At 45.2% G+C, this 23802-nt stretch overlaps 1 long non-coding RNA gene across 1 annotated transcript; it reads right to left on the reverse strand.

Annotated features, from left to right (window-relative positions):
- On the reverse strand, positions 1–23517 carry LOC139759773 (uncharacterized). The gene is made up of 2 exons (XR_011715143.1): positions 23334–23517; positions 1–627 (listed from the first exon to the last, which is right to left on the reverse strand). It is a non-coding gene; the product is annotated as an uncharacterized lncRNA (long non-coding RNA).
- Between the last annotated feature and the right edge of the window lie 285 nt (positions 23518–23802).

The raw sequence follows: 23802 nt of genomic DNA on the forward strand, positions 1-23802 counted from the left end.
ACAGGTGGGCCCGAGAGGGTTCTATTCTTGTCACAGGAAGTACAATACATGACAAAAAAGGAAACGTACAATGTATAGAGATTGAAGAGAAGGTTTGAGGTACATCATGAATTACAGAATAGACTTATACAATGGGACAATGCACACTTACAACATTTTATTCGAATATGATTCTAGTGGGGTATAAAGCACTGCCTTTGAACTTTTATTGTGTGAAATCTTCGTCATGAAATTCCCCGACTGAAGATGTCATATACTAAAGGTAACGAGACTTTACGTCTATTCAACTGTTTCACCTAACGATCACATCCTTAGCGTCACTCGCTCGCCCGTTAACCTTGCATGGCGCCACCCGCTAAGCCAGCGAGAAGTGCTCGATTTCGTCCGTCTTGTGTTTAATGGCAGCGTGATCCGCCGTCAGTTCCCAGTCCACAACGCAAACAACCTCCGTCACTCTTGCCTCTCCACCAGGCTTGATCCTGCCTCCCGCTGCGTGTGACACAACAACTTTGCTGACGCTGACATCATGCGGGACGAAGTAGCAACGGCTGGTCGCTGGTAGAATACCTGGGCGAGGACTGGACGACTAGTGTTGTCGTCACTACCTCTAAGCAAGGGCAGACTGACCTGAAAATTTGGTTTACCTTAGAAAAAATTTCTCCTTCCATATATATATATATATATATATATATATATATATATATATATATATATATATATATATATATATATATATATTTTTTTTTTTTTTTCAAACTATTCGCCATTTCCCGCGTCAGCAAGGTAGCGTTAAGAACAGAGGACTGGGCCATTGAGGGAACATCCTCACCTGGCCCCCTTGTCTGTTCCTTCTTTTGGAAAATTAAAAAAAATTGAGAGGGGAGGATTTCTAGCCACCCGCTCCCTCCCCTTTTAGTCGCCTTCTACGTCACGCAGGGAATACGTGGGAAGTATTCTTTCTCCCCTATCCCCAGGGGATATATATATATATATATATATATATATATATATATATATATATATATATATATATATATATATATATATATATATATATTTTCTTTCTTTCTTTCATACTATTCGCCATTTCCCGCATTAGCGAGGTAGCGTTGAGAACAGAAGACTGGGCCCTTGAGGGAATATCCTCACCTGGGCCCCTTCTCTGTTCCCTCTTTTGGAAAATTAAAAAAAAAAGTGAGAGGGGAGGATTTCCAGCCCCCCGCTCCCTCCCCTTTTAGTCGCCTTCTACGACACGCAGGGAATACGTGGGAAGTATTCATATATATATATATATATATATATATATATATATATATATATATATATATATATATATATATATATGTATATATATATATATATATATATATATATATATATATATATATATATATATATATATATATATATATATATATATATATATCAAATGTCATGAATTAGTTTGGAAAGGATAGCATTACTGTCTGATATACACTTGAATTTCGTTTCTCAGTTTCAAATCGTTTCCTAAAATCAATTAAATATAACCAACTGGTGAGGTTAATCTAGTATTTTCATGTCATGTCATATTTACGTATCCTCCTGGTTAGATACAGTTTATGACACGGTCGATCTCATTACCGGATTTACTGTAATTTCCCAAATACAAGCTGGATGATTTTCATGAGTGTTTTCGTGGGGTACAAAGCCTCGTATATATCAGAACCGTAACACGTAGTCGCTGTGTCAGCGGATGGGCTCAATCAGTTCGAACTCTCCATGGACGACTACGTTCTTCTTTTTTTCTGGTGTTTCCTCTACTCCCGAGATGCATTTAGTAAGGAGAAGGATCAGCCCTGGTTAACTTAGCCTCTCGGATCGTAACAACATGTCTATCGTGATATCAACATTATTGGAACTAACACTGAAGTTTTATAGAGATCTTGTTGTTCGAGGATGACGGAAATACAGTGTTAATGACGAACGACATGACTGTATAACCTGGTCACCTTGACCGACTGGTAAACCTCGGATTGTGCGCCTTTTCAAAATTCTACGTAAATACATTTTTGGTGTTCTAGATTGTTCCCTTATCAGCGAGTAGGATTTACTGTAAACAGCAGCGCCGAAACATTGCAAAGGTTACAGGGACTTTGTTAGACTCCAGTGACGACATAATTGCAACCTGAGTTGTTACAAAATTGGTCAATTACATGAGCTTATAATATAGTTTTGCCATCTAATACAGTTCTGTTTTTATGTTAGCTGAGACGGAACGGGAGACTGAGGCCATAATCAAGAACATCTCATTGACGCTATATATATATATATATATATATATATATATATATATATATATATATATATATATATATATATATATATATATATATATATATACACACAGACATATGCATATATACACATGTACATACCCATACTTGCTGCCCTCATCCATTCCTGTTGCCACCCCGCCACACACGAAATAGCATTCCCCCTCCAGCGAGGCAGCGCCAGGAACAGACAAAAAAGGCCACATTCGTTTCGTTCAAACTCAGTCTCTAGCTGTCATGTGTAATGCACCGAAACCACAGTTCCCTTTCCACATCCAGGCCCCACAGAACTTTCCATGGTTTACCCCAGACGCTTCACATGCCCTGGTTCGATCCATTGTCAACACGTCGACTCCGGTATACCACATCGTTCCAATTCACTCTATTCCTCGCATGCCTTTCACCTCTTCTATGTTCAGGCCCCGATTGCTCAAGATCTTTTTCACTTCATTCTTCCACATCCAATTTGGTCTCCCGCTTCTCCTTCTTCCCTCCACCGCTGACACATATATCCTCTTTGTCAATCTTTCCTCACTCATTCTCTCCATGTGTCCAAACCATTTCAACACACCCTCTTCTGCTCTCTCAACCACACTCTTTTTATTACCACACATCTCATTTACCCTTTCATTACTTACTCGATCAAACCACCTCACACCACATATTGTCCTCAAACATTTCATTTCCAATACACACACACACACACACACACACACACACACACACACACACACACACACACACACACATATATATATATATATATATATATATATATATATATATATATATATATATATATATATATATATATATATATATATATCCTAACCTGAGTCAGGTACCCATTTCATCGACCACCACTTAGGAGTGGATGAACAGCTGGGTTGACTGTGGAACGATTGCCGCAACCAAAATTCGAATCTCGTACGCTCGACTCTGAGCGGCCCTGTGGATGCGTCACGGTCAGGAACGCTAAACGGTACACCACGAAGGTTCATTCATTCCTAAAAGGTAGCACATCTTCACAGCGTTCTAAATTGTGTCCATACCTCTGGCTACACACTTTACAGCTGACGTGAGTAATGTCTCAAACTAGGGTAAAATATCATTTGCTCCCACATCCTAGTTGGAATGTTTGAGTGATATTTAGTACTCTTATCTCTACTCTTCCATACAACTTAACAAGTACACTCGTCAAATTTATATCTCTGTGGTTTGAAGACTCATCTTTATCCCCCTCCTCCCTTGCCTTTATACAGTGGTATCAAATATGCAGTCCCCCCCAATCCTCAAGCAACTCACCATGATCCATACATACGTTGAAAATCCTAACTAACCAATCAACAACACAGTCACACCCTTTCTTAAGAAATTCAACCACAATACCATCCTCTCTAGTTGCTTTGCCAAATTTCATCTTACGCTAAGCTTTCAACACCTCTTCTCTCCTCACTAAACCACTCTCCATGACTCTCACTTCGCATTCCACCTCGACCCAACACCTTACATCTGCCATCCTATCATCAAATTATTATCATTATCATTTTCATTATTATTATAATATCATTATTATCATTATTATTATTATTATCATTATTGGTGTTGTTATTGTTATTATTATTATTATTATCATTATTATTATTATTATTATTATTATTATTATTATTATTATTATTACTATTATTAATATCATTATTATCATTATTGTTGTTGTTATCATTATCATTATCAGTTAATATCATTATCATTACCATATTGGATTAAGATTAAGAATAAGAAGAGGTTGCTTGATATCCCAGCGATGTTGTATAGCAAGGAGCTATTTATTCCGTGCATGTTGATGTGAAGTTCATATGCATACATACCGACGAAAATAGATCTCGTTTGATTACTGCTGGAAATCTTATACGGAAAGGTTGTGTACCTGAAATACTCAGAATTAGATGCATCGTCGTAGATTGTAAGACTTACTGGGAATATCACGTTGAAAATAGAAGTAATAGGAGTATTGATGTTATACAGTGAGGCGCTAACTTACATGAAGTGAAGGACGAGTGAAAGCTTGAAAAAAAAGTGAAAACCTTGAAAGATGTGTTCCTGGTAGGGAGTAGAAAGCAGTGAGAGTATTGTGTAGTGGCTGAGGCTGACAAGTGTGTACGATTACGATTTGTGTTAACGAAGAAAGAGTTTTACACTTGTGCTGCCCCGTCATCTTAACCTTGTACATATGGTCCATGTCTTTACCCCTAAGTATTTGTACATAGACAGACAGACAGACAGGCAGACAGACAGGCAGGCAGGCAGACAGACAGACACACACACATACACACACACACACACACACACACACACACACACATAGATCGAAATGTACCTCATCCATATGCTTATCCAAAGTGTGGAAATATCCAACTCATCCTAATCTTAAGTTAAACTAGTGACTACCATAACCTCCCCCTCCACCCAGTCCTGTAATACCTGTAGGTGATTACTGGATCCAACATACACACATACATACATACATACGTTGGGTCGCTGACATATCTGGTGGTTAGACAATGCTTGGTGAAAAGGTATATTTAGATAACACTGGCAGTCTTAAACCTACTAAACCTCTAATTTATACCTCACTGATTTGAGGTCATTAGCACAAATACATGAGGGAGGTGATTTATTCAAGGCACGTGTACCTCACGAAGGTCATCGTACAGGTCTTTGTACACCACGCTACTCACCATACGCACACACACACACACAGCTTGGGCAGTTCAAGCTGGTGAGTCAGGTCGTTGATCATCCAAACTGTTGGTGACCCGCGGGACCACGTGACCAGTAACAGCCTGATCTGGTACACTTCGTAAATGTTACACTTTGTAAATGAAAGTACGAACTGTAAAGACGACGGAACATCCCTTGCTCTGACCTCTGACTTGGTGACGATACGACCCTAGGAGTATAATGGCTTGGCCTTTGGCCTGACCCATAAGAATCGGGTCAAAGACCAGGACTACCATATTCGAGGGCCAAAACACGTCGAGCTTGCGTGTTGTAACAACATCGTTGCGTCTTTAAGGATAGGTTGGTTGGTTCGTCGTTCAGTAGGGCTAGGCTGTGGTTAGGTTAGGTAAGGTTGGCTGGTTCATCTCTCAGTAGGGCTAGGCTGAGGTTAGGTTAGGTAAGGTTGGCTGGTTCATCTCTCAGTAGGGCTAGGCTGAGGTTAGGTTAGGTAAGGCTGGTTGGTTCGTCTCTCAGTAGGCTAGGCTGAGGTTAGGTAAGGTTGGTTGGTTCGTCTCTCAGTAGGGCTAGGCTGAGGTTAGGTTAGGTAAGGTTGGTTGGTTCGTCTCTCAGTAGGGCTAGGCTGTGGTTAGGTTCAGGTAAGGCTGGTTGGTTCGTCTCTCAGTAGGCTAGGCTGAGGTTAGGTAAGGTTGGCTGGTTCATCTCTCAGTAGGGCTAGGCTGAGGTTAGGTTAGGTAAGGCTGGTTGGTTCGTCTCTCAGTAGGCTAGGCTGAGGTTAGGTTAGGTAAGGTTGGTTGGTTCGTCGTTCAGTAGGGCTAGGCTGTGGTTAGGTTAGGTAAGGTTGGTTGGTTCGTCGTTCAGTAGGGCTAGGCTGAGGTTAGGTAAGGTTGGCTGGTTCATCTCTCAGTAGGGCTAGGCTGTGGTTAGGTTCAGGTAAGGCTGGTTGGTTCATCTCTCAGTAGGGCTAGGCTGTGGTTAGGTTAGGTAAGGTTGGCTGGTTCATCTCTCAGTAGGGCTAGGCTGAGGTTAGGTAAGGTTGGTTGGTTCGTCGTTCAGTAGGGCTAGGCTGTGGTTAGGTTCAGGTAAGGCTGGTTGGTTCGTCTCTCAGTAGGCTAGGCTGTGGTTAGGTTCAGGTAAGGCTGGTTGGTTCATCTCTCAGTAGGGCTAGGCTGTGGTTAGGTTCAGGTAAGGCTGGTTGGTTCATCTCTCAGTAGGGCTAGGCTGTGGTTAGGTTAGGTAAGGTTGGTTGGTTCGTCTCTCAGTAGGCTAGGCTGAGGTTAGGTTAGGTAAGGTTGGCTGGTTCATCTCTCAGTAGGGCTAGGCTGAGGTTAGGTAAGGTTGGCTGGTTCATCTCTCAGTAGGGCTAGGCTGAGGTTAGGTAAGGTTGGTTGGTTCGTCTCTCAGTAGGCTAGGCTGAGGTTAGGTAAGGTTGGCTGGTTCATCTCTCAGTAGGGCTAGGCTGAGGTTAGGTTAGGTAAGGTTGGCTGGTTCATCTCTCAGTAGGGCTAGGCTGTGGTTAGGTTCAGGTAAGGCTGGTTGGTTCATCTCTCAGTAGGGCTAGGCTGTGGTTAGGTTAGGTAAGGTTGGCTGGTTCATCTCTCAGTAGGGCTAGGCTGTGGTTAGGTTCAGGTAAGGCTGGTTGGTTCGTCTCTCAGTAGGCTAGGCTGAGGTTAGGTAAGGTTGGCTGGTTCATCTCTCAGTAGGGCTAGGCTGAGGTTAGGTTAGGTAAGGTTGGCTGGTTCATCTCTCAGTAGGGCTAGGCTGTGGTTAGGTTCAGGTAAGGCTGGTTGGTTCATCTCTCAGTAGGGCTAGGCTGGGGTTGGGTTAGGTAAGGTTGGTTGGTTCGTCTCTCAGTAGGCTAGGCTGAGGTTAGGTAAGGTTGGCTGGTTCATCTCTCAGTAGGGCTAGGCTGAGGTTAGGTTAGGTAAGGCTGGTTGGTTCATCTCTCAGTAGGGCTAGGCTGTGGTTAGGTTCAGGTAAGGCTGGTTGGTTCATCTCTCAGTAGGGCTAGGCTGTGGTTAGGTAAGGTTGGCTGGTTCATCTCTCAGTAGGGCTAGGCTGTGGTTAGGTTCAGGTAAGGCTGGTTGGTTCGTCTCTCAGTAGGCTAGGCTGAGGTTAGGTAAGGTTGGCTGGTTCATCTCTCAGTAGGGCTAGGCTGTGGTTAGGTTAGGTAAGGTTGGTTGGTTCGTCGTTCAGTAGGGCTAGGCTGTGGTTAGGTTAGGTAAGGTTGGTTGGTTCGTCTCTCAGTAGGGCTAGGCTGAGGTTAGGTAAGGTTGGTTGGTTCGTCGTTCAGTAGGGCTAGGCTGTGGTTAGGTTCAGGTAAGGCTGGTTGGTTCGTCTCTCATTAGGGCTAGGCTGTGGTTAGGTTAGGTAAGGTTGGCTGGTTCATCTCTCAGTAGGGCTAGGCTGAGGTTAGGTTAGGTAAGGCTGGTTGGTTCGTCTCTCAGAAGGGCTAGGCTTCGTCTCTCAGTAGGGCTAGGCTGTGGTTAGGTTCAGGTAAGGCTGGTTGGTTCATCTCTCAGTAGGGCTAGGCTGTGGTTAGGTTAGGTAAGGTTGGTTGGTTCGTCGTTCAGTAGGGCTAGGCTGAGGTTAGGTTAGGTAAGGTTGGCTGGTTCGTCTCTCAGTAGGCAGGCTGAGGTTAGGTTAGGTAAGGCTGGTTGGTTCGTCGTCTCAGTAGGGCTAGGCTGTGGTTAGGTTCAGGTAAGGCAGGTTGGTTCGTCTCATTAGGGCTAGGCTGTGGTTAGGTTAGGTAAGGTTGGCTGGTTCATCTCTCAGTAGGGCTAGGCTGAGGTTAGGTTAGGTAAGGCTGGTTGGTTCGTCTCTCAGTAGGGCTAGGCTGTGGTTAGGTTAGGTAAGGTTGGCTGGTTCATCTCTCAGTAGGGCTAGGCTGAGGTTAGGTTAGGTAAGGCTGGTTGGTTCGTCTCTCAGTAGGGCTAGGCTGTGGTTAGGTTAGGTAAGGTTGGCTGGTTCATCTCTCAGTAGGGCTAGGCTGAGGTTAGGTTAGGTTAGGTTGGTTGGTTCGTCTCTCAGTAGGGCTAGGCTGAGGTTAGGTTAGGTAAGGTTGGCTGGTTCATCTCTCAGTAGGGCTAGGCTGAGGTTAGGTTAGGTAAGGCTGGTTGGTTCATCTCTCAGTAGGGCTAGGCTGAGGTTAGGTTAGGTAAGGTTGGTTGGTTCGTCTCTCAGTAGGGCTAGGCTGAGGTTAGGTTAGGTAAGGCTGGTTGGTTCGTCTGTCAGTAGGGCTAGGCTGGGGTTGGGTTAGGTAAGGTTGGTTGGTTCGTCTCTCAGTAGTCTTACACTTTTTACTTTAAAAGACCTCTAGACTATTTCTTTTCCTCTCTTTTCCACTATTCATTGGTTGATCAACCTTGAGAAGAGAATAATTGTCGTCGCCGAGGTTCCTGCGTATCTCTCGTTGTTCGTTCGAAATAAACAAATCGTAATTCCCCTGGACAGTATGCCGAGAGAGGTTTTAAATGCTTCTCCGAGAAGGTGAGAATATATATATATATATATATATATATATATATATATATATATATATATATATATATATATATATATATATATATATATATGTTTGTAGGAATCCCAACGCTTAGGAAAACTAAAGAATATCCTTAGCTTAACTAGCCATCTCATCCATGAGATAAATATGTTGACCCACATATGAAGTGGCGCGATATAAGTAAACAATTACCCATCAGTGACTTGTTTGTGAGACTAGGTTAGATATTTCTAGTTCGGTCAAGTTGTTGACCCACAGGTCAGTCAAGAATTGGCAGATAGAAGCTGTTATCACTGGCAGCCAAGCAGGAAAAATAATATTTCACTGTGCACCCCCCGGACAGCGATTAAGTCTTATTGATGGAACACAACGATTTTCGTTTTATGTGTGAAGTATAGATTATATTCTCGACACTGACACCTTCCCTGGGGACGGTGTTCACGCTGGGTGGCGGCGGGGACTCACTCCCTCCACTGAGGTATTTGTGATGTCTGCAAAACAGTTAATCGAAAATGGTTTAAACGTTGGCCCTGGGGCTGTTATGTTCTGGCAGACGGAGGGAAGGAACAATTGGATCTCGGCGTCTCACTGATTTTTTTTTTCTCCTTACTGATCTTATTCTTACATATTCAATTAATGATTAATTAGTTAATTAGATATACAATTTTATAACCCCTTTTATGGGACTTCAGAACAGAACCCTTTTAAGGAATTGTGTAGCTTCGAGGCTGTCTGCGCTCCACGCTGAAGCAGGGAAATGACAGACTCCTTCGAATCGTGAAATTCCCACAGAGAGAAGTTCCTCGACGACACTGTACTCCTTGTCGTCCACTGACGTTGATACAGCCTCGCTGACGGTGACTTTACAGTCGCGGCGTTACCACACGCAGGCGGAGTCCGGTAACACCTTCAAAATGATGGTAGGAACACTCTACTGAGATATGCGCACACACACACACACACACACACACACACACATCGCACAAAGGAGGGTGGCAGGGGATGGCGTAGGCAGCTGGCTTTATCCCTGGATTTATCGTCGGTGCCTCGAATAGAGGGAATCATATATCTCGGTGGCGGGAGGCAAGCCTCACTGGCAGTGCCTGCTGACCGGAGATTGAGCTGGTGGGCGGGCGGCATCAGAGGACGGCCAGGGAGGAAAGTGGCGGAATTTGGTGCTTTGGAATCGGTATTGGTGTGGAGGGGGTTGATGACGTCAGTCTTGTGTTGCGCGGTAGTGGCTGCACATAGGAGGGAGGGAACTGACCTTCTTGCTGATCACACGACCGTGGGTGTAAGGCATGTGTTCAACGAATGCCCTCGTTACTGTCCGTGACCTACGGCAAGCAGTTTGTGGTAAAGATGTCAAACAAACCCAGAACTATGAGAAACCAGGACATTGGCTATTGATAGAAAGGTACACACAATACGCACTGGTATCTATGTTTGTAAATATAAATATATATATTCAAATTTCAAGAAGATGCAAGTGGAAATGAGCCAGAAAAGATAAACAGTGAAGAGCAGAGTGAAGAGTTAAAAGGGGAAGACTTGGGAGGATGGTATGTGGCAAGGAGATGCGGCTGTGGGTCAGACTGTCGTGAGCAACTCCTGCAATGTGACTCGCGGCCTGGAAATTACAGTCACAGGGTTTGGGAGAAATGACGTGGAAGTTACAATGGAGAATGAAGTGAACATCAGACCTGAGGATATAACTTTAAGGCACAAGGGAGCAATATAGAGTCGTGATGACCTGATATGTGAAAGGAAGAGGAGATGAAGCGTCCCAGGAATAAATTGGAGGCGCAGGAAGCCAATAGATTTACTTAGTATAATGCTTATCAAGCACAGGAAGACGCTATGATAGCAAAGGTAGTTGCAAGGACGCCACCTGGGCAATGTTCTCGAAGACGACGACGACGCCAGGGATAGTGAACGAGAAAGCTTAAACGATGGTTAACGACGACGCTAACAGAGTTAGACGATAGTGATGGAAAAGGACAAATCTGGCGATAGTGAGCGACAAAGCTGCCAGTGGTGAACGACAAAGCTGCCAGTGGTGAACGACAAAACTATCAGCGGTAAACGACAGTAGCACACACACACAGAGAGAGAGAGAGAGAGAGAGAGAGAGAGAGAGAGAGAGAGAGAGAGAGAGAGAGAGAGAGAGAGACTAAATACCTTATCATAAACGAAAAAAAAAGACACACGAAACGATTTTGTCATTGGGCTGTGCTCGCATGTAGAGCACACCTCACCTGTGGCTTGTTGTTATCCTCTGCAGCCTCGTTCGTTGTGTGTTCGTTCATGTAGTGTTCTACCTGCCACTGTTGCGAACCTTGGATCCAGATGTCTTTCGTAATTTTTTTTTTTGTGACTCATGCGTTTTTACTGTTTTTGTTTTTCTGTCTCGCTTGCTCAGGACAGACAGACTCGACCCTTGCGTTCTTTGTTTTTGTTTTTTTGTCTCGTTTGTTCAAGGACAGACAGACTCGACCATCATCATCATCATCTTCTTCCTAGGACTTTCTGATATGGTTGTGCCCTTGATATCTCTGTGTTTACTCCCCCCCCCTTCCAGTAATCACAGGTTATCATGTATCGCTTCATTCTAGTGTATAGATTCCACTCCTTTCACCATTGAATAGTGCGTCGCCTATTCTATTTCTTTCGTATTGTACTTTAAGAATCTTTACTGGATTCTTTCTTATGTTGTCTTCGTGTGATGATGGCGCCCCAGACAACACTGCAAGTCATCAGACTTCGTGCGGACACATGATCCTCAATCTCTCTCTCTCTCTCTCTCTCTCTCTCTCTCTCTCTCTCTCTCTCTCTCTCTCTCTCTCTCTCTCTCTCTCGGTGAAGGTTTGCACCGTCATTTCGCGCCTTTTTTGACTTGCCATTGCAAGTCTAATTTCAATATGGTGTTTTCCAAAGTCCAGCGCTTCGTTTTCTCCAGGTGTTTAATTCTGTCGTCGTCATCTCTAGTACCGTTCTCTGTCGGCACTGTATATGGAAATCCTCCCCTCTCGTTTTTAGTTTTCCTGATGAAGGAACGGAGGAGGGGCCAAGTGAGGATATTCCCTCAGAGGCTCAGTCCTCTCTTCTTAACGCTACCTTGCTGACGTGGGAAATGGCGAATAGTATGAATATATATATATATATATATATATATATATATATATATATATATATATATATATATATATATATATATATATATATATATATGCACAATTCCATGGTGATTGTACATATACACCATGACGGTGAAGTGAAGGTTCTTCATATATGTATACATACAAGTGTTTGTGTGTGTGTGTGTGTGTGTGTCGTTAACGAGATGGCCTTGATCAGGGCTTTCAGTTGGCCGTGCCGCCTCAGTTGATATGTATCATTTCAGTCCATGTATTTCTACCTCTTTCCCCACTGTGAGAGTTTAGGTCCTTCAGGCTTTTCTGTTCCATATTCTCCTCTTCCTTTTTGTGATCTAGAGAGTAGGTTGTGAGTGCTTCCGTAATGTTGTGAACTAAAATGCTTCTTCTGTTTACCTAGATGTTAATGACGAGTAGCTTTCATGTCAGTAGAAAGTTGAGTTCGTTGTGTTGTGTATCGTTCACATGTTCTTGATTGCATGAAGATGAATGACTCAATTTACGTATGTATTTTAACATGTTCATCTGTTTTCCCTCCTGTGATGACGAGTCTGTCACTCTTTCCTTCAATTCTGTAGAAGAAGGACTTTGAAGTCTCCAGTCCATGAAGCTGTTGGTCAGATGTATGAAGGCTTCTTTTCAATAATCAGTCTTTCACGTTTTCTGTCGCCTGCGTCGTATGGCAGACACTTGAGAATCGCTCCGTCCGTCCGTTCGTCGTCCTCGTCTGTCCGTCCGTCCGTACGTGCGTCGTCGGGAGTCACACTGCACCATGCAACATAACAGTTGGTCACCCAACACCTAAACAACTGAACGGTATGAAACCCGTAACTCTAATTTGGATCTTGCCTAAGTGAGGAACCCGATGAAAAATGCAACTTAATCCGGCTCATAACTGGAATAATACTAAATCCATCTTTGGTCATGGAACACAATACGAGAGTCTTTCAAACCAGTAGTTTCCAGCTCGTCTCATCTCACTCCCAGCTACTATACAACAGTAGAGGCAACACAAGTGATCCATGGAATACACTTTCTAGTTATTTATTTTCCCCATTTATCTCTTCTTACATCTTCTCTGTTACCAGCCACATCATTCAGGTGTTCATGATCATCATCATGATCATCATCATCATGATCATCATCATCCATACCTCAGTCGCTGCTTTCATTTTCAATCTTTATTATCAGTTGTGAAAATGTCTCCACCTTTCATCCCTCACTCTCACGCTGGTTGAGTGTTTCATTGTATATCTCTAACACAGATCCCGTACGAGCCAAAGGCCAATCTGTTTTATTGTATCTTTGTACTTCACGTTAGGCATGCATGTTCTGCTCTGCACTCCCGACATTTTATACTAGGATTTATTTATACCACATATTGCAAGGATTTACTTGTACCACATATTACCAGGATTTACTTATACCACATATTGCAAGGATTTACTTATACCACATATTGCAAGGATTTACTTATACCACATATTGCAAGGATTTACTTATACCACATATTGCAAGGATTTACTTATACCACATATTGCAAGGATTTATTGCCAGTATTTACTTATACCACATATTGCTAGGATTTACGTATAGCACATACTGCTAGGATTAACTTATACTCCATTTTGCTAGGGTTTACAGATACAACAGACTAGGCTTTACCACAAAGGGCTAGGATATATTCTTATACCACATGCAGCTAGGATTTATGTATACCACATATTGCATATTCTACACTGACCCAGTAGACATTTCACTGTCTTTTTTCCCATCATGCCGCAATATTTCTCTTGGTCCTTTAGTACTTCTATTGGAGTACATGATTGACGGCCAGCATGGGTAACTTGCCTTTCCTTCGCAATACACATTTTTACTTCGTGTTGGCTTCTGGTCATTTGAGCTCTGATTCTCCTCCTCTGTAGCATTTCATTACTTTTTGAGAACATTGTTGGACATGCCCGACTTTATTGGGATCTCTCTCTTTGTTACGTTATTGCAGCAGTGTATTTCATTTTCGTTAAAGGTTTATATATAATGTTATCTTGATTGTGATACGTCCCAGGCCATTCACCTCCACCAGTGAGGAGTTCTTCCGCCACCTCCCGCTTGGTCAAGTCCTTATTGGCTTTACCCGTGCAATGTTTACATCCTCAGGGCCGTTAAGTAGATGGCTGCTATTTCTAGAAGCCGAATCACTTTTGCAGTGAACCTTTCATCATTTTCATCTTCAAGCTGTAACTCTTAGTTGGGTTAATGTTAAGCTGTTGTATTTTCTGATTCATTTTAAGATCTTTTATGTATATTTTCGTTATTTTTCTGTGGAATATTTTCGCTGTGGTTATGGTATATATTTACCGTACCCTCAGGCGCCAGGCTCTGGCATCTACTGCCTTCCATCAGTTCATTTCATCTTATACTTAACCTTCGTCTGCGGCTGTTCACTTCTTGACCACTGGCAGCTTCATTTATCACTTTTGTGTAATTTACATTGAAAATGTCGATGCTTAACGATTTTTGAGCATTTTTTTTCTGTCGTCTGCTCGTCGCTTGTAGCAACCATACGTGCCCAGCGAGAGAGATCAGTGGATAGATAGACTTAGATAGATAGATAGATAGATAGAGAGAGAGAGAGAGAGAGAGAGAGAGAGAGAGAGAGAGAGAGAGAGAGAGAGAGAGAGAGCTATAAGGCAATACCGAACCTGAAGATGCCACATTAAAAAGTCCATTATAAGATTAAGTACCAAAAATTCCGTTGGCTGGCTGGTAGGACGTAACCTGAGCCAAAGGGCCACTTGAGGTGAGGCAGGCTAGACCAGACACCACCGGCACAGCTGAGGCTAAACCTGGGAAGCAAGTTGAATCACAAGTAGCTTCCCCCAGAAGGTCACGCTGCAGTGAGGGAGAGTGGGTGGAGAGGGAGAGTGGGTGGAGCTGACCTCCCTTGATAGAGAGAGAGAGAGAGAGAGAGAGAGAGAGAGAGAGAGAGAGAGAGAGAGAGAGAGAGAGAGAGAGAGAGGTATACGCAGCCATATCTGATCTTGTCAGACATACAGAGATGCTGAACAGCCTGGCCAGCCATTGGCTGTCCATAGTGACAAGGGTGTAGGACGGAGAAATACAGCAATAAGTAGGTCGAGCGTGGGTGACTAGAGCTCTTGGTGACCCCCTAAGTAGGTCGAGCGTGGGTGACTAGAGCTCTTGGGGACTCCCTAAGTAGGTCGAGCGTGGGTGACTAGAGCTCTTGGTGACCCCCTAAGTAGGTCGAGCGTGGGTGACTAGAGCTCTTGGTGACCCCCTAAGTAGGTCGAGCGTGGGTGACTAGAGCTCTTGGTGACTCCCTCTTGGTCGAGCGTGGGTGACTAGAGCTCTTGGTGACCCCCTCTTGGTCGAGCGTGGGTGACTAGAGCTCTTGGTGACCCCCTAAGTAGGTCGAGCGTGGGTGACTAGAGCTCTTGGTGACCCCCTCTTGGTCGAGCGTGGGTGACTAGAGCTCTTGGTGACCCCCTCTTGGTCGAGCGTGGGTGACTAGAGCTCTTGGTGACCCCCTAAGTAGGTCGAGCGTGGGTGACTAGAGCTCTTGGTGACCCCCTCTTGGTCACCACTTGGCGGCGTGGTTGACAAGTATAGCCATAAAGACAAGATTCCTGCGGGACCGATAAGAAGAAGAGCATTAACCTCTCACCTTTGCTGATCTTGGGGTCGAGGCGCTTCGAGTACTGTTTCGTATGAACCCTACACCAAGTAACAGGAGAACGCCTTCGAGTGGCTCAATCTCAGCAGTGCGAGAGAGATCAGACTGCTGTATCTCAGGCGTTGTGCATGGGTCCGAATGGGTCTTCTTATGGCCATAGGCCACACCATTCTTTCCGGGCATTGTGGCATGGTTGGATGGATACTTAGCGAGAACCGTAAAAAGCCTCTTTTGTGTTTCACTGTTTCGAACGTATCGGAGCTTCATTGTCTAGGACGTTCCCCACTCCCTCACTCCCTTCCCAGCGGTAGTTAGGAATCAGATGGCTGGGGTTCCTCCACCATTGGAACGAGAAGCGCCACATCAAGGTGTAAAAAAACCAGTGATGGATGCCTGGGACCAGAGGGAGCGAGTGAGGTATATGGGAAGAGGGAGAGAGATGGAGGTAATTCACACGGATCCCTGGCCGACTATATATAGAGGGACAGAGGTGAAGGCAGGTCAAATGGCTCCCCAGCAGAACAGCTGGCCAGCTCATCCGCTCGATATAGTCCGATAGATATTCTTAGCTAAGAATCGTTCAACTTTTCCTCAGCAGTGAACTGGTGATGATCTCTCTCTCTCTCTCTCTCTCTCTCTCTCTCTCTCTCTCTCTCTCTCTCTCTCTCTCTCTCTCTCTCTCTCTCTCATTTAAGGATCGTGAAGATCAGACCACCTCGCTTGGACCTTGAGTCTGTGTATCTATGTAACTCTCTCTCTCTCTCTCTCTCTCTCTCTCTCTCTCTCTCTCTCTCTCTCTCTCTCTCTGTCTGTCTCCGACCCCCCCCCCCCCTTTATCTCTTCATGCACAGCTACACCCACTTGTGACAGCCGGGCCAGAGTTGCCGTGTATGATAGGTTTACAGTCGGATAAGCTTCAGCGATGATGAGCTTCAGCGATTATGACCCGTTGCTGTTGTGATGTGCCCGCTGATAACGCAGGCCGGTGTGTGTGTGTGTGTGTGTGTGTGTGTGTGTGTGTATAGAGGGGAGAGGGGGGGGGGGGATCCGAGCACACCTGGCCTGTTACCCCCTCACGTCACCTGACTTCGCCACTAGATTCAGCGGAATTTATGTAAGGGTCACACTATCCTAATTTCTACTTTCTTCTTTCCTTTGCTTTCTAAAGACATTAACTATATTTGATGTATTTTGATGTCTGTAGTATTTCTATAAGGCCACGAGCGTGTTAAGAGCAGTTCCTCTAGACGTGTGACCCTTGATAATGAGCCGTATCGAACGTCCAACTAAGTTGACCAATTTCATTCTAGTCTTTTCGCATTAGCGCGATCATTAGGGCAAGAAGAGGATACCCTTGCACCTCATTAGAGTCGAGAACCCTACCATTTCCGCTGGTTTAAGAAACCCAGTCGTATAGTATGACTCCCTTCATTGTCTGAATTTTTTCTTTTTCCCCCATGAGGAAGGGCAGGTCCTGATGTCGGTCTGTCTATATATCTTGTTAGGAACTAGATCGATTCGCGTAGGCAATGGCAAAATGGCGTCCTAGCTACGTCTCTTCCCTGTATATCAACCGACTGTTATATTTCTTTCTTGTACCTCCCCTGATGATGTGATCATTACACGAAAGTGCACTTGGGAACTTACCATGTTTCATTTACTCCGTGGATTAGAAGGAACACGTAGGCAATGTACAAACACGAGAAGGAAGCCATTAATGCAATCATGTCATGCAGGAGACTATAGTTCTCTCATGAATCCTGAGGGTCAAAGGTCACTGTGTCACAGTCCTGCTACAGGGAGGTCAAAGCTAGAGGTCGCTGTGTCATAGTTCTGCTACAGGGAGGTCAAAGCCAGAGGTCACTGTGTCACAGTCCTGCTACAGGAAGGTCAGGGCCAGAGGTCACTGTGTCACAGTCCTACCTTAGGGAGGTCAGAGCCAGAGGTCACTGTGTCACAGTCCTTCTACAGGGAGGTTAGAGCCAGAGATCACTGTGTCACAGTCCTGCTACAGGGAGGTCAGAGCCAAAGGTCACTGTGTCACAGTCCTGCTACAGGGATGTCAGAGCCAGAGGTCACTGTGTCACAGTCCTGCTACAGGGATGTCAGAGCCAGAGGTCACTGTGTCACAGTCCTGCTACAGGGAAGTCAGGGCCAGAGATCACTTTATTTAGGTTCTCTTGTTTCTATTGCAGTGACATTCTTCCCCGGACAGGATGGCAGTGAGGGAGAGTGGCAGTTGTGGAGATATGATCGAAGTAATTAACAATCATCTACAACAAGTGCTGCGGAAAGATATTGTCTGGTGTAATGAAGTGGGACCGTTCTCTAACTAACTGAGGCGGCTCTGTAACTAACTGAGGCGGCCCTGTAACTGACTGAAGCGGCCCTGTAACTGACTGAAGTGGCTCTGTAACGAGCTTAAGCCGCTCTGTAACTTACCAAAGTGGCCCTCTAACTAACTAAAGCGGCATTGTAACTTACCAAAGTGGCCCTCTGAATAACTAAAGCGGCATTGTAACTTACCAAAGTGGCCCTCTAACTAACTAAAGCGGCATTGTAACTTACCAAAGTGGCTCTCTAACTAAAGCGGCTCTGTAACTTACCAAAGTGGCTCTCTAACCAACCAATGCGTTCAGAAACTGTGCACAAATTTTTAGTATCATAAAGTTTCTAAAACAAAGGTAGTTGAAAAGACAAGAAATATCTATATCAAACTTATGTTCATTAATGGTACATTTCCTAATGTTTTAAAGTAAGTGGAAAGAGGAAGGCAGACGGATGTGAACACGAAATGTGAAAACATATAGTGTAACTTTAATATGTAAATGAGAACATAGAACAATGTGATCACAGTTGCCAATTTATTTCTCGTAAAGTTCAAGGATTTAGAGTTGTTGAGCTGTAGCATTAAGCTGAATAATGACCTGGAGACGACCAGGTGTGACCTGTGGGCTGAGGAGGTCACACCTTTGATCTAGACACAACCAGATGTGACCTCTGTGTGTACAGAATTCATGCCCTTGATTCGGTGATGGCTAGGTGTGGCCAGGGACACAGGTCATGACCGGAGATAGCCAGGTGTAACTTGTAAGGTGTTGACCGGAGATAGCCAGGTGTGACTTGTAAGGTGTTGACCGGAGATAGCCAGGTGTGACTTGTAAGGTGTTGACTGGAGATAGCCAGGTGTAACTTGTAAGATGTTGACCGGAGATAGCCAGGTGTGACTTGTAAGGTGTTGACCGGAGATAGCCAGGTGTGACTTGTAAGGTGTGAGCGGTTATAACCGTGATACGGAGATGGCACGATATGACCTGTGGTGGGGTCGACGAGGAGAAGTCGACGACCTTGAACTCCTGCCTTGCAGTTACCGTCTGGTGACCCCCCCGACCAGACGGGTAGACGAAGGGGTGGGTGAGAGGGACAGAGCATTATGGAGCGTCCTTCCCAGACGTCCAGACATCCTCGTCTCAGGGGAACGCCTCGTACAGGGAAGGTCACATATTGGGAAGGTCTCGCACAGCTCACTGCTGCGTCCCCCATCTTGAGCACTGTGTTCAGTTTGGTCACCTTACTTGAGTTAATAAGACGTAGACAGAATGGAGGGAGGACAGAGGCGAGCTACCAAGACGATTCCCCGCCAGAAAAAACAAATCCTATGAGAACTAACGAAACGAATTTAAGTCTATTTAGCTTAGAAAAGAGAAGGTTGAGAGGTGATCTAATACAGCTATTCAGGATCATTAAAGACTTCGATCATCTCGATCTAACGAGCTACATATAGATGGGGGTCCTGTGATTTCACTCGCGGTACTGGATATAAACTCGTGGGGGACTAACACGTTTTGCCTCGAATGAGGCGAGGGACCTTATCTTCAACAAGGTTGTTATTCACGTCTGGAGTGATTCACCAATCACAGTCGTTGAGAGCAGTGTCATACACACGTTACAACACAGGCTGTATAGATACGTCGTATCAGATCTACGACTCACACGGGTCGCGACTCCTTCGTTGGACGATACGTTTATGGATCATTTTCCTTCAGTCACCCCGTGTGTGTCTTCCTCTCTCCCGCAATACTCCGTTAGTCTTCGTTCTCCTCCACTGTCACTAACAGCCTCGTAAGGACCTAGGGGTCTGTTGCTGTTTGAATTCAGGGAGCGTCACCCACAAGGAACGTTACGTACAGGGATCGTTACGGACAGAGAACGTCACGTACAGGGATTGTGTTGCAAGGGAACTTCATGGACAGTGAACGTCACGTACAGGGGAAGACATGTATAGGGAACGTCACGTACAGGGGAAGTCACTTATAGGGAACGTCACGTACGGGGAAGTCACTTACAGGGAACGTCACGTACAGGGGAAGACATGTATAGGGAACGTTACGTACAGTGGAAGTCACGTATGGGGAACGTCACGTACAGGGAACGTCACGTAGAGAGACAGTCCTTTAGAGAGAACGTTACGTAGAGAGAACGTCACATACTCCCCACACATCGAGCGTCACAGCTCGTCGCATGTAAACAGCTAAACAAAGTGGTACGCAGCCCTGCGTGGGAGGGGCCCTGGATATTGTGGCTGATCGTCGCCCCCGTAACTCATGCTTCCTCAACTGTGGTGGTTTTGAGAAACAGCCGTATTTGATATCTTGTCAGTTGGTACATACCTAATCTCAGTACCTGTCCATCCTCCCCTCTGAGTTTCCTCAAGTCGTTCATAAAATTTGATAGGATTAATGGGACAGGGTTTAATTGGATGGCAGTCTGTCGTGAAAGGACTGTGTGCCAGTGTCCTGCACTCCTGCAGAGGGAGTGAGGATTATGCTCATTACTGGGGCAAACTCCTTCCGAAGTCAGTAATGAATGCTGACGGGTGACTGTTCCTTCGAAAGAGGGATGATCTCCGTTGTGCTGGATATTCATCCACCTTCGCCTTTATGTGACCATAAAAATATATCTGATGCCATGTTTCATCATTGCTTTTTTATGAGTTTGTATTTATTCAATGCATTTAGCTTTTCCAAAAAATTTCATTTGGTGTAATCTAATATCGTTTTTATTAGCTTTGTGTTTATTTTCGTCATGAAGTAATGAACACCTGATGAGTCATTGGCTGATACATTAATGACCTTCTGAATCGTGATTGATGATTGGCTTGACGTAGTAATGACGTCTTGAACCCTCATCAATGATTGGCTTATAGAGAACTAACGTCTTGAACTCTGTTCTGTGATTGGATGACACATCAATTAACCCTGATCAGTGACTGGCAGACACAGTCATGACATCACGATCCCTGACATAAACACAGCCGTGGACAACACCACCTGGTCAGCTGGCTGTCGCTGGATGGATGCAGGTAGGACACCTGTGATCGCTGCGCCATTAATAACCGACAGGTGTACACTGAGAGGTTTTCATATGTAAATATGTGCGCAGTACTGGGTGTGCTGAGTGCCCCCGCCACACGTAGACGTCTGTACGGGTGGTGGGCGGCGGGCGTGGGTAGTGGGCGTGGGCGCGAACCATGCATACAGATATAGACTGCTGTTTTCTGGACAGCATTATGAGCCACAGTAATGAACAGCATCACAACGAACGTAACGAATCCAGAAGGATGTCTTTTGTTTCACCTCGCGTGCCAGCGGGCAGTGCCGGGGGACGTGAGAGACTTGGCCACCGACCTCAGGGGCATGAGAATCCTGAGGCTGATCAGAACGACGCCCTACACCACCGGCCAAATGAATGGCAGTCATGCAAGTGGTACAGTGTGTGTGGGAGGAACCGACCGGTGTCTACCCACTCAAGATATACATCACATGTAGAATGACTAGCTGTTGGTCGCGAGTGATTCCAAGACGCTAAACGGAGTTATTGGATGTATAAAATGTTTATTGCAGTTAGACGTGGTGGGTGTTTACACCTGAGCATGCATGGGTAGCTTGTGTTGAGAGCATGTGTGATGACTGTGGTGGTGTGTCTGAGGTGTGGGAGGCCGCAGAATATTACCAATCCAACTCGATTCAGAAAGGCAGTTGAATGAAGGTTAAAATAAGTTCAGTGGATTACTCCTTGGATTAAGAACTTGTTAACTAAATCAATTTGTAGTAATTATAGATTGTATAAACAGGTATATGGCATGGAGGAATATCTCATAAGATTATGAAAGAGTAACAACATTTTAGTGAGCAAAGTACGAGCTTGTGACGATAGATTATCAGTAATTGTGTGTAGATACCGAGATGAGAGCAGGGAAGGTGGTCGTATTGGCAGTAAATGTCATGGTAATGTTGTGGTTAATGAATATCATGTATTATTTCACTGTGAAAATGATGACATCGTCAGGTGGCGAAACGTATATTCTACAGTATCCTAATTGTGGGCCAACTCAGTGCAAATATATTTTCATAATGCAACTGTTCATGTCAAACTGTCTGTCTATTTTCGAGGGAAGTTATTTTTTATAAATTTAGATGAATTGATGAAATGTCAAGTAATTATAACTATTGTTAACAAGTCATATTGTTTACTTACTCAAATGTAGATCGTAGATCGTAGAATACATAATTATGATAACTAAGTGCTCATGTTATTAAGGCGCTGTGCTCCATACTTGTTGAATGTCTGGCTAGATCAACTGTTCTGTTCTATACCTCCTAACCTCCCTCCCTACCTACTTCCCTACCTACCTACCTCCCTACCTACCTAACTACCTACATACCTACTTCGCCTACCTACCTTCTCACCTACCTCCCTACTTACTTCCTCACCTACCTCCCCTACCTACCTACCTACTTCGCCTACCTACCTTCTCACCTACCTCCCTACTTACTTCCTCACCTACCTCCCTACTTACCTACCTTCCTACCTACCTACCTCCCTCCCTCCCCACCTACCTCCCTGCCTCCCCGCCTACCTCCCTACCTACTCACCTACCTACCTACCTACATACCTCCCCGCCTACCTCCCTACCTACCTCCTCACCTACCCCCTACCTACCTCCTCACCTACCTCCCTACTTACCTACGTACCTACCTCCTCACCTACCTCCCCGCATACCTCCCTACCTACTCACATACCTACCTGCCTCCTTACCTACCTACCTCCTCCCCTCCCTCCCTCCCTCCCTCCCTCCCTCCCTACCTACCTACCTACCTACTTACCTACCTACCTACCTACCCACCCGTCTACCTCCCTTCTTACCTACCTACCTACCTACGAGTACTTACGACGAGATTTTGCCATTAGACTGGGGTAATGCGTAGCGCTCATCGCTGGAAAATATATAAAGCTAAGAATTACGAACCTTGTTAGTGTCATGTTGTCGTGTGTAAGATGGAGGGAGGGAGTGTGTGTTGGTGCACTGAATGCCAGCAACCCACTTGTGGCTGAGGCTCAGAGATAAGACAGCAACATCCTGCGTGATCATCGACCCCACACCACCACATGTCAAGCCTATGCCCAGGGACATCATCCCTAAACCACTGGACATCAAACCTAAACCAATGGACATCAACTTTAAACTAATGGACATCAACTTTAGACCACTGGACATGAATTCTATACCACTGGGCATCAACCCAACACCACTGGACATCAACCCTGCACCACTGGACATCAACCCTGCACCACTGGACATCAACCCTGCACCACTGGGCATCAACCCAGCACCACTGGACATCAACCCTGCACCACTGGACATCATTCCAACCCCACTGGACATCAATCGTGCAGAGATTATTGTCCACTATTCTCATCGTCCTCGAGCTTGCACAATCTATAGCCACAGACAGCAGCATCATCTCTATAATTCTCTGTCGTCAGTACTTGCCTTCATTACCCCGTAGATCGATCCTCCCCCCCCTCGCCTTCTGGCCCAGCCTGCCTCTGAGGCCACCAGATATGAACACACGACCAATTACCGGTGAAGCAAACTGGTGTGGGTCTCCGTCTCACGCAGGCCGCCGAGATGAGGATCAAGATGATATCTGAGCCAGACCCAGGTGGAGAGCAGTTCCCTGTATGGCAGCATCCCAGACGGCCCGCCCGACACTGCTGGCTTGGACTGTATCGGCCGCCACGACCCGCCTTAGCGTAATGGTCCGTAATCTACCGACGTCATGGCTAAGATATTGACGTGTTCGACCGGAAATTGCCCCCCCCCCCCCTTTTTTATATCTTTATTCGTTCGTGATACATCATGGCGTCAGAGCTCCCTGGCTGGCCTCAGCGTCAGAGCGCCCTGGCTGGCCTCATGAGGGCCGTAAAATCCGTTTCTGCGACAAAGTTTTTGACGCAAGTTGTGTTTGCGTCGCCGTGAGTTAAGAGAAGTGTCGGCGGGACGCCTCCATCTCTCTCTCTCTCTCCCTCTCTCTCTCTCTCTCTCTCTCT

This window comes from Panulirus ornatus, chromosome 3, assembly GCF_036320965.1.
Source record: "Panulirus ornatus isolate Po-2019 chromosome 3, ASM3632096v1, whole genome shotgun sequence".
In the NCBI taxonomy this organism is placed as follows: domain Eukaryota; kingdom Metazoa; phylum Arthropoda; class Malacostraca; order Decapoda; family Palinuridae; genus Panulirus; species Panulirus ornatus.